The following is a 12,797-nucleotide window of genomic DNA, read 5'->3' as shown; positions in this document are numbered from 1 at the left end:
CCGAATTGATGACAGTTCAGAATGGTCCCGTCTGAATGTGACTTGGTCTTTCTGAGTGCCTGAGGATGTAGGATTCCATGAGATTGGGTCACTGAGTCCAGTCCCACCCAAATGACTGATTCCAAAGTGATTGAAGGCTTTACATGGCCAGGCTACAGTCAAAACCGGCAATATTTAAAACCATGTAGGCCACCATGGCAGAAGAGTTAAGCCACACTCAGACTTTTTGAAAGTTCCCTGCAGTACCCTCTCCAGATGGGACAAAAAAGTGTTTAGAGCAAAATAACTCAGACTCCATTTCTAGGTTTGCAGAATTTAGGCAAGATAACATAGGTGCTTACAGCAACATTGCAGACCAACAAATTAACTTTGAATGTAAGCATACCTTAAGATACATCTAAGATAAGCATAAAATACATATAAAATCAGATACAAGCATGAGGACTGCAGTTTATAAGTAATGGTATGTATGCTAGTAACATAAAGGGACAGCATCCACCCAAACCACTTTATTTCTGAATAGAAAGGCAGCAGATGCAGCCAAAACAGCAATATAACCTCCCACAGCCTAACCCGGAGCAAGAAGGATCTCTTCTCTCTACTGTCACTTAGTCTACCTCAGAGAAATGAGTGAAGTAAAACCAGCCTCTCTTCCAAAAATGGCCTAAAAATGCAGTTATGAGTATCACGTACAGCAGCACAGCTCTCTGCAATTATGTAGGTAAGGTTTGAAAGCCTCTAATTTATTAGCAGTGAAGGATGTCTGTGCTTTAAACAATGTCATGAGATATGACACACAACAGCAGCTGGTGCTGATGGGAGAAGACTAAACACTTTCAACCTCCCTTTCTCCTCTAGTGAATACACAGTTAAATAGGTAACATGCCATTATTAAATCTTTTTCTTAGGTATTTTTTGTTAACCTGGCTTTCAGGCAACAGATAGAGGAAATGCTCACGTCTTTGTCTCAACCCCTTTGAAAGTGAGGAGTCTCGACAGGCATATTGAAGCCATAACTTAAAAAGAATAACGGAGCCTGGGTGAGTTTCTCCGCAGAGCTGGAGAGCAGATGCAGCCTCAGTGTCAACAGAGCTTTTCCTCAATGTCACAGGTGGCTTTGCATGGTAGGAACCCCTGTTATGGCAGCTAAGCCTTCACATCCACCCATCCAGCTTTTCAAACAAGGCCATGGGAACACATTGTGCCGTTAACTTGCTGTTGCTGCCAAACCACCCAAAACTTTAAAATCACCAGCTAAATACTACTAGCTCATTCCAGCACCATGAGCCCCAGTGGCTAATTACCTAAATCATGATGGCACACCAATCATTATACATTTCAAACATTCAAAATTCAGAATTTTGCATCCATTTGGATTATTTACATGCTAGCAATTCAGGTTTTGGCAAAAATAGCCTTTTTGCAACAAATGCCTTTTGGAACCCTCAGAAATCACAATTTCCACTATGATTATTCGAACGAATTTAAGATAGAGTCACCATGAAAATGACAGTGAACTAAATATTATTCTTGCTTTTGAACTACAGTTTAATACAATTAAGTTGATGTGGAGGTGTCTGGCTTGCTGAAACTTTTAGCAGGAATAAACTCTCCATAACTGTAAATGATTAAAACTCAAATACATGGAAGAGTTGATCTAGGAATTTCTATGGCTTTCATCACTGTAGGATATTAACATCTCATGCATATTAATAAATTAATCCTCACATACAAAAAGACTGAGGACTATAATTACCTCAATTTCACAAGTGGAAACAGAAAAAGCTTAAGGGATTTGCTAAAGGTCATAAAAGAGCTCTGTAGCAAAACTGGGAGTGTAATACATATTTTCTAAGGATGAGATTTCACACAGCCTCACAAGATCAGAGATGTAATCTGGTTGACAGCTAGTTCCTGGTTTAGTTCATCTGAAAGGATTGGCTAGTCACCGGGCAGCCAAACAAGCGATAGACAGAATAAACAAGGGAGACCTGAGAAAAATGCAGCCAATAGTGGGGAATAGGATATGCCACCATTTAAGCAGGAACACAGTTTCAGCTTTGTTAGATGGTCATGGAATGACCAAAACAATACCTTAATTATAAAAGGCTATTCATTATTTGAGTAAATTACCCTAGCCTTTGTTCATTTTCTTTTTATAGGATCAGGGAAGAAAGAAACAGTTCGTATTTTACTGGAAAGCTACAAGCTTCAATCCAGCAATGTTTATAAAGTGCTCGAGTTCTTGGGATTTAAACATTTCTAAAGGTCTTCCTTTTAGTTTTGGGGATGTAAGTTGAAATAATTTTGTAATCTAAGTGCCATTAGTGTGCCTGTATATGAAACTCGACCATTAAACAAAAATCATGATTACATTTAGATTTTCCTTTTTTTGTTGTTGTTGTTTTGTTGTTCTGGGAAAATTGGGGTCTGATGAGCAGTGCTTCCTGGGAAATCAAAATGGTACTTAAAACCAAAATAAACCTTGTTCATATTTTATAATTACTCTCTAACATTATGATTTACAAATGAGAAATTAAATTGTCCAATGCTGCTGGCTAAATTTCCCCTGAAGTAAGTCAACAAGATTCCCAGTCCAACTTAAACAATATGAGAAGCTCAGGCTCCTGTCTCTCGGGGCAGCTTGCTTGGCTTTTACAGGACTGGCAGAGCTCCTCAGTCTAGGCCATCCTTGAGGAATAAAGCTGTTTAATGAAGAGCTTCTGCTTGAGCAAGTCATGTCAGGGAACAGCAAGGGCTGGGCTGCCCTGGAGGGCAGGGGAGACGGGAGTTGCAAGTACCAGTGAGGCAGCAGGGCCAGTGGCCACACCAAGTAGGAGACATCCTGTCAGGAGCCCAGACAGGCCCAGGGATGGCAGCCAGAGTCAGCTAACAGTCCAGTGACTGCCAGGGGAGTCTAGGCACAGGGCAGGTCCAAGCTGCAGCTAGAGAACTCAGTCAGCAAGGCAAGGTCAGGAGCATCAGGGTGCAAGACTGGGCACTACTACAGTGTAGTAGGCTCAGGCAAGGACCAAGCATAGCCACAGCATTGCTCAGGCAAGAACCACAGGCAAAGGTCTGCGCTTGAACACAGCAGAGGACCCAGGAAGGGCTTCTCATAGCTCTGTCTTGCAACTTGGCTGTTTTCATAGCACCTTGATCTGAGGTTACAGAGCAGCACTGTGTCTGAGCTGGCTTGAGTACAGACAGTAAAACTCTACGTGTAGGAAAAGAGGTTGCAAATCCAGTTGATGTGCTCAGAGCCCTGGCAACCTGGGCTTAGCATCAAGAAATCTTGAGTGTTTCTCTTGTTAGGAGTGTTTGCCATACCTACCATTACTCCCCAGAGTCATGGGGCAGATCAAAAGTACTGTCAGTGTAGCTTCAGATTTTAATTACAAAAATTGCCTATTGCTCTAACTCCCTCTACTCTAATAAAGTGCTGAAACACTGCATGTAACTACCCAAAGGGGAAAGTACAGAAGTTACCATACTTTCCTGTGTATCAGCTAAATCCTATAAAGCTTCCTGGGTTAAGACAAGCTATGGAATAATGTCTGAAACAAAAACCCAGCAACATGGAATAAATCCAGCAAATGAGTAGTCTCCACTCTAGGAAGATTAAAATACCAGTTAAGGCATTAAAAATAGAGCTCAAACTAAAGAAAAATCTCTCTTCCTCAGAACAGTGAGGTGCTTTAAAATTCCTAAACACTTCCTTTCTCTCTTCTCTGTATTTCCTAGAATGTTCACAGTATTAAAAAAATTGTTTATTGACTCAAAAATTTTGATGTCAGTGTTCTTTTAAGGACCTTTAACACTTGCTTTGGATCTTGCATCATTTGTGTAATTCAGAAAAGGAGGGTTTAAATGTAGTATTATAAATTACATTCTTTTCTAACGCATCCCTTATTGTTTTTATGATTTCTTTAAAAATCTAATTTATCCAAGAATAACAGAAACCTAAACGAATCAACATTGTTTTTTATAGACAAGAAACAGAAATTAGGTAGTTTAGGCATAACCTTTTTTAAGTTTTACTGGCGTATAATTAAAATATACAAAACACACTCAGCAGACATCATTATTCACAGATGATCTACCCATAAAAGCCCTACATTTAGTATATACCAACAGGTATAACATGCCAAGACAGAACTCCTAATTTGGTTTCCAGCTTTGCCAGTAGTAAAATCAACAGTGCACAAACATCATGTACTCTTGTTTAAGCAGGCTTTTCTGTTACATCCTGTAATGCATCCCCTGCAAATACAGCAATCAAAGTCCACGCTCTGACCTGACACTCTGGCCAGTACAACTGCACCTACAAAACTAGTTATAGCTGCAGAAACCACACTTTGATTAGTTCTGGTTTTTATGCTTATGTAAGGGTGCTTATTGTACTGATGTAAAAGCCTAATTTTGCCAATATACTGAAAAATATACTAGGAAATGGTGCCAGTAAAATGCAAATTATCTCTGTTGGTAAACAAGTCCTAGCATAGGCACAGCTTTGTTTTGCCAGTGATTACACCACCAACACATGGCATGGTGCTGGTATGAAAGTACTCACTGATATAGGGCATGCCACTTAGCCAGAGCATCAGCTGGAGCGGTGTAGTTCTGGGATGTGATCTTTGAGTGGCACCAGAGAGAGCTGTATGGGAAGAGGATGCTACAAGCCAGGCAGCAGGCACGGCTCACTCTGGGATGTGTAAGATTCAGGGAGAATATTGCAGCGTAACAACCAAAAGGCAAGAATGGTATTTGATGGGAGGAGTGGGGTATCTGGAAGCTCTGGTACAATCGAATATCTAGATAATGATCTTCGGAGGTCCCTTCCAACCCTAACAATTCTGTGATTCTCTGATTCTGTGATCCAACAGTACAAAAGGCAACAGGAAGATACTTAAACAGAGCTTTCATCTGAATCTGTGCTGTTAGTGGGAAAAAAACCCCACAACAAACCAAAAAAACTCTTGGGCTATCAGCTCCTTTCCCACAGTGACTAAAAATTCTTTAACACATCATGCACCTCGACACTGTTTAATTAAAATACGTTTATTACAAACTTTTATTACAAAGTCATGAGCAATATGCTACACATATGTTTGAAATGTATGTGTGCAATATCTTTTAACCAAAGGAAAGTGAAACTCAAAGGAAATATGCAACCTGTCTGAGCTGTGTGCCTTTATGAACTTACCTTGGTTTCCTACAGTTGACTGGGTTGTGGCTGGAAGGTCAGAAACAGAAACATCATTCCCAGTCTTTCAATAGTCCAGAATTTGGCTAGCCTGCTGACATGCTGAGACAACTGAAGTTATCCACTCTAGGAAGAAATCTGCAGAGGGTGGAAAACATGGCACTGAGAACCAGCACAGTTTTGAGGGAGGAAAGGTGGCAGAGCTCTAAATCCAGGTGGAAGAGCTCTAAATCCAGGTGGCAGAGCTCTAAATCCATGAAGACTGGCAAGTAGTCCTAACAGTAGCACTAAATGTCATAAAAGCCCTGAAAGTCTTAGCTTCCATGAGTGAAGAAAAGTAAAAGGCAGGCAGGTAAATAACGATTTTAAAAAAAACCAAAACACACAGAAAATTGACTCAAACAAAACGTGGTTGTCAAAAATATATCTGAAGGGCACACCTTACAAAGATAAAGCCATTAGCACAAGTTGGGACAGGAGGTGCCCAGCTCCACTTAATTATTCCAGAGCAAGATCTTACTCATATGTTTATTTTTTTTAAGATAGCAGAGTGCTCATCTTTAAGATAAAAATGTATTAAAAATTATAGGCTATATATGGATTTAAAAAGCAAACAAGATATGCCACACCACAAGTTCAGTGGAGACAAAAGAGTATTTCCTGAAGGAAATAAAAAAAAAAGGGGCATGGGTAAAATCTTTCATAGACCTGTAGATGCTGATGGCAAAAATATACAATTTAATATTCTCAATTTGCTGGAAGAGATATGCAAAAAGAGTATCTCAACTAAGCAGGTGATTGACAAAGTCAGCCTTTTTTAGCTACATAAATACTCCAAGTTGCAGTTCGTGTGGCACAAGTTTGGGGAGATCACAGTAAAGCTGGTCATCTTTATCCCTTAATTTAGTAGACTGCTGAAAGTCCCTTGAAAGTAATACCATCCCTATTGAAAAGCATTGCGGGGAAACAGTGTCAGATTCAGTTTCATTGATGCCATATCCTGTTATTTGATGGCACAAGGGATAATTTGACAGTTCTAACAATGAATCATTGGAGGTAACCTGGAAACATTTTTGATAGAAAACTACCAACTAGAATACTTATAATGGAAGAAGCTGAAGGCATAAGAAGAGAGGGAGCAATTATCAGAGATGACAGGTTAGGTCATCTCCAACCAGAGAGACAGTCAAAGGAAAAAGGAACACATGGCACCTTACCCAGCTCCCAAAAAGGTGTGAGACCAAACGCATACAAAACCAGATGTAAGAATAATGGCTTGCTGCAGAACTGAGGCAAGACCACTAAATCTCCCGATACGAAACAAGCAGAACAAATGAATTTTCTGTGTCAATAGTGGCAGTGGAATTTCAGCTGAAAATCACTGTCATTTTAAAGTTGTTAGCCATCTAAATAGACTTCATTTATCACATAAGCTTTTAAAAATATTCATGTATTTTTAAATCTGCCCAGAAAGAAATTTTAAGCATTAAAAACAGCTAAGGACTTTCCTATGGTCATTTATACCATCCCAACTGAAGGCTACAAACTCCCTTCTCTGCCATAAGCTTTTTAGCAAGCAGATGTTTGAATGTATTCCAAGAATGTATTAATACCGTGGTTAAGGAAGACTCGATGGGGTTTGTATTTGCTTTTAAATCTGATAGTTTTTCTCTAATAGGCAGAAACATGGTAGCCTTTAATAATGGCAAAAGAAATTAATATTTCCTTCGCCGTCTTGTCAAACAAAGAATAAAATATGAGTTTGGTTTTGTTAATGCTTCCAAGTCTCCCAGCAAGTGAAAATACATAAAGGGCTTTTTGTTGTCTCCCACTTAAAGGGACAAGTTTATGTTGCGTCTTTGATGTACTTCTGAAGTTACATACAAATATATTTCACTGCTTGAAACAGTGCAATATGCAAGCTCAAAACATGCAGGAGTTACAACATTTTCAAAAATTATCTATTCTGCTGCAGTAAAATGCTACTATTTTTAATGAGATAAACAACATAAAAGTTTTCTTTTCAGACAAATTGTGTGCATATTTATTGATATTCTTGGACAAATTCTCCAATATGAATGCTGTACTGAACAATTAGAACAAGAGCATACTGAGAATATATGTTTACTTTTTAGATTCAGATCTTGTCCTCCGAATGTCTTAAATCAAATAATGAATACTTACACTTTTAATAAGTGCTTTAGATTCTGGGCTCTAAAGTAAAAAAATTAACTGTTCTAGGCTTACACAAGATTTTCCCCCAATACAAATAAAATAGTTTTGGTTATGTTTGCTTGAATTAACATTTGCACTGCAGATAGTACTAGTCCTCTTTAAAGCTTCCTAGAGATTCTGGCAAAATATTTATCCAACTATGTAACTTCTGTGAAGCATTGATATATGAACTAGTCAAAAATCAGGAGGAAGGTCTTAAATCAGTTTAAGTAGTTTCTATCCCAAACCTACCAATATTTCAGATTGGAAAAAGAAAAAAAAGGAAAGGTATATTTGCAGGGAATGTAAAGGTGACTCATGAGAGGTGCAGGACTCAGTCCTAGTGTCTAAGGCACACTGGATACAGTACAAGTGATGCACCAGCATATGAATGATGACACCCTTCAGGAAACTGTCCCTGCTGACTGCGATGACCCCGAGCTGGAAATAGTGCTGCTCATTCACCATCACCAGTAGGACTGTTTTCTTAGGGCACACGTCCAAACACATTTAAAAACCTGTGTACTCGAATGACAATGTGAGATCTTTCAACAAGCCTCAAAACTCTCTATTACTTTTAAATGAAAATTGTATATTCTGCAGAGCTGGGCACTGATTCAAGTACTAGATAAATATATTAGGCAGGCTGCCTTCAGCCATGGGAATTGCAACCTGACATACATTATGAATCAGGAAAGTAACCTGTATTGATTTGTATTAGTGCTGATCTTATATTCCTCAGCAAGTTTCAGGTGACATTTCCTCTCTCCTGATGAATTATATGTTCATATTGCTTGTAGAGACAAGTCAGACAAACACGAAGAACTATTACTTTCAAATGAGAGGTTTCAAAACAGAAAGAGCTAATGTTTTCTCAGATTTTGAAGCATTTTAACCTTGTGCCCCTGAAAGTTGCCAAGCTGGCTAGCCTGGATGCTAGAACCACTTACTTAATGGAGGAAGAGTAATACTGCAAGGCAGGCAGACAGGCTTCCTTTGGTTGCAGAATCAACACAGTCCCAGGTTCTACCACCCCATCAATCTCCAAGGTCTCTGCAGTGACTGCCACAGAGCACCATTTAGCAGTGCCCCCAGATTGCAAGGAGAGAATGAACTGATTTCTCTCACCCAGGTTACAGGGCCAGGGACACTCTGTAGTCAGAGGCAAATAGGCCTATCTTACCTGCAGACTGTCAGTTTATAGGTTTGCGGGTTGATCAATTCTCTATAAAAGATGTAATCCCTCATACATGTCCCACCATAGCTTTACATTGCTTTCCTTACTCTTCCATAAACTTTGATTACTTTTATTTAGGCTTATTCCTGGGACTTATCACAGACCAGGGGATGAGCACACATGCATTTAGGTGCATACAAGGGAGAATATGTTTTCTGTTTGGTTTTAGCATTGGCTGTATTCCCAGACTTGAAGCTTTCTGGAAGGTGACTGTGTACATCTGTGTCAATCAGGGAGCAGCAAGGACAGGGTGATCGGGGAGCTGTGGGTGCTGGTGAGGCAGCAGGGCCAGTGGCAGGGGGCAGTCTGGAAAGACCCCAGCCAGGTGAGAAGGGCAGGTCTCACAGCTTTTCACAGCAGGCTGGTTCAGGTCACCAAGCCATGCTGTGTCAGAGTGGGCCTTGAGCACAGGCAGTGCAATCCCTGAAAGGCAACATTTCCTGGTGATGCGCTCAAGGCTTTGTTTTAACTCAGTTTTGTCCATAGGGAGTTCAGGTTTGCAAAGGATAGGGGCTGCTGGTTGGACTTGTAGTCAAAGACAAAGCAGTGCTCCTTGACTTGGGTCAATCATATCTAACAGAGCTCCAAAGCTTAGGTCCTCACAAGTGTGGTAATGTTGAAGAGAAGCTGATGCAGGTTAACATTTTGTACTAGTTATGTTGTTGTGCTTAATTTTTGGTAATCAAACCAAAAAATTCTGTGGCCATTTGTGTAACTACAGTTAAATTTTTCAGAATTCCATTCACGCATGGGGATCCAGAAAGTTCAAAGCTGTGCCTGGCTCCTCCTAGCACTTCCTAACATTGGTCAGAAAATGTGCATCAATATAATGTTTCTCCCAATGTGTATTCAGTCCACTGCTGTTTTATTTATTTAATAATATTCTTTATCCTATTCTCAGCATGTTACCTGATTTCTAAGCCATCTTTCCTTGTCCCTTCCTTGTCTTTTCCTTGTCTTTAGAAAAAAAATAAAAGGTATAGGTTAACAGCAGAATCTGAATGCTGAGAACTGCCATCTAAAATATTTCCCTTTAATCAGAAAGGACATCTACATTAGACATGCCTGAAACAAGTCTTATAAAAGTCTGTATTGAGGTAACAGAGGCAGAAAGAATTGCTGAAGGTTTACGTGTTCAAGAAAGTTTTCAGTGTATTTGTTTGCAGCAGCTTTATTCCCTGGTGAATACATGCATTCATAATGAACGTGCAACATAATTTAGTTGGTACCCAGTGCAGTTAACAAAGCTCTTTGTAAGGGAACTACAAAACCAGATGGATTGGTAATGTGAAGGTACTCAGAGAAGTTGCAAGCTACTGGAATTACCCTATCCCCTTCTGTTCCTAACATTCTCCTTAGAGGGTTAAATAATTGTTTTGCAAAGCTCTTTGGAAGTGTGTAAAACTCCACCCTGCTATCATGCCACCATACCAAAAAGATAAATCCTTACACAGTTTACCTTACTTCAAATACAGTATTTGGCATTAAATGATTTGTTTAAACTACTTCTAATGCTTTGATTTTTCCTTCAAAAGATACCCCAGTCTAGAGCTTACCCTTGGACTTCAAACACTCCCCAGAGCCCAGAGGGATGGAGAAACACAGACACTGCGTTCTCCCAGAAGAGCCCAGTTCTCCAGTGGGGAAGGGGCAAGCTTAGGCACAGGCAAGCGAGACAAATATAAAACAGATGCACAAGAAAAAATGCTCTTCCATTTCCACCATCCTATGGTATGCTTGCTGAGATATGCCAATGGTTGTGGGAGTTGCTTCTTGGGGCATGGGCGGGCTGCAGTTTGCTCCCACTGAGTGCCCTTGCCCAGAGGAGCTCATTCAGTCCCCTTGAGACAGAGGCATCAGCTCTGCAGCAGGGACTGCTGAGAGCTGCGAGGGTTTCCAATCTGGCACTGTTGAACGGAGCAGGGATGTGTTTTTCTCTGATTGTACCAAATTAAATTGGGATTATGGAGCTGAAATTTATATCTATTTCATTATTGATTTAATAAAATATTCTATCAGAAAGCAGAAATTGTGGACCATGTAACACTTAAATTGATAAATTACTTAAATAGGAGCTGAGAATGAAGTAGCAAATTTTAATTAATTACCAACTCTGAAAATTATGTCCCCAGTTTTTCTTCATGGTATATGTTCTCAGTCTGTTAATGGCTTTTACTGTAAGAAGTGCCTCAACATAGTTCTCATATGCCACAAATCTTAGAATCAACCAGGCAATCTCTCTGCAGTGTCATTATGGCAACTTAAGTGACTGTCATAAAATTTTAAAATAAAAAATTCTTCCCTTTTTGTTCCAATCATCATTATTATGATTCAAGTGTGGGAGAGAGTGAGGGAAAGAAGAGAAAATGGAAATCACTTCATTTTCCAAAATCATAGTTAACGGTTGGACTCCATGATCTTAAAGGTTTTTTCCACACTTAACAGTTCTATGATTCTAAGGCATGTATTTATTTTAATCAGTATTACTGTAATTTGGGCCAAGGCTATTTAAAACCTGTCTCTGGCCTTTTGTCTGCATTTTGGTTTCAGAATACAATTTTTTGGGGTGGGATGTCTCAGAATTTTTTTTAAGAGACCTCTGGGTTCTAGCTCATGTTTCAAAGCAATTCTTTTGTTCCTAACCAGCACTGGCTCCATTTGGGAAGGCAAACAGAAAGTAACCCAAGGGGTGGATACTACTCTGCATAACACAGGTGTGGATACAATATTGCTGCTAGCAAGAATTTTCCTGCTTCTCTCTATGCCCGTGGGATAGTTTTCTCTCTCATGAAGAGATTAGCAGAAGTTCTGTAAACCATGAACACCTGCGACCTTGTAGAACTTTGTTTATGGTACAGTAGGAAAATATTTTGACAACGGATGTTTTAGGATTTCTAGCCAATCCACCCAGTGGGTGGCTGATCCTTGTCCAATTAGACTATGAAGAAAAAAGTCTATAAAAGAGTTTGTAAAATAATTAAATAAATCAATCTTGCTGCACAATTCCTGCCTGTTGGATCTTCTCTCCTCCTCCCTATGGCTGTGGGATACAGTAATATTTGGTACAGTAATACGCAGGTATTTTAAAAAGGCAGAGGGGATCACATGAAATCAAAGCATGTTACCAGAGTGAGGTTCTTATACAAGATGCACATGTGCCTTCTTCAGACATAATATAATTCACCTTCTCAACATTCAGGCAACAGAATAATGCTCTCTAACTCAGTTAATCATTCTAGTTGCACTTTTCTAACCTCTCTATGTCTTATGCAGTGACAGTCAATCTTGCACATATTGAATTTTCCATTAAAATACAGAGACCTCATTCCTGCTGCCTAAACACTACCTTCAATTTCTACTTAGGTATTTGTCTCTCCCAAACCTTCTACTGCTTCCAAGCCTCAGTCTAGTCATCTTTAGTTCAGATGGCACCCAAAAGCCTTTAGATGCTCTTCTCACCTGAAATCTATCATATTACAATAGTCTTTTCCAGCTTTTATTGTCACAAACTAATTGAAGCTCCCAGATTAGTTTTAAGACCAACACGCATTGTACTGCTGCCATGAAAATCAAACCATTGGGTGCAAATCAATTGATTCCTTAGAGGAAGGCTGGAGGTGGCAGTCAGATGGCTGTCACCTGCCTGACCTCCACAGCAATGAAGAGGGATCTCCTGGGAACTCAAGCAGGTAGTTCCCTCCCTCCTTCTCCACTCCTCTGGGCAAGATGTGTAAGGCTTGACCTCTGACATTTTTCCTGACCCTTTTTCTGTGGTACTGGAGTGATAATTGTTCATATGACCTTGATGTATTAAATGAAATTTCTAAGTATGTAATATTTATATTTTGGATAAATATATTTGGATAAAAGTATCCAGTAAAGCAATTTTACATATGAACTTTACATTTTGATAGTGAAATTGCAGAGAGAATGTAAGGGAGGCACCATGCCTAAGCACACAAAGAAGCAGGTAATAGGGTACCCACCTGTCTTCCTGACATTTTCCATAGGATTGGATTTTAAAAGGGATGCTGTAGTCTGTGGGGATCAGAGCACAGTACTTTTCATAACTACTGCAATTCTGACAAGCACCTAATGAAGAGAAGAATTTATCCAATCTCTTGACTGTGGAAGTACTTC

The sequence above is a fragment of the Corvus moneduloides genome, chromosome 7 (assembly GCF_009650955.1).
Source record: "Corvus moneduloides isolate bCorMon1 chromosome 7, bCorMon1.pri, whole genome shotgun sequence".
Taxonomy (NCBI): Eukaryota; Metazoa; Chordata; class Aves; order Passeriformes; family Corvidae; genus Corvus; species Corvus moneduloides.
This window is presented reverse-complemented; position numbering follows the sequence as displayed.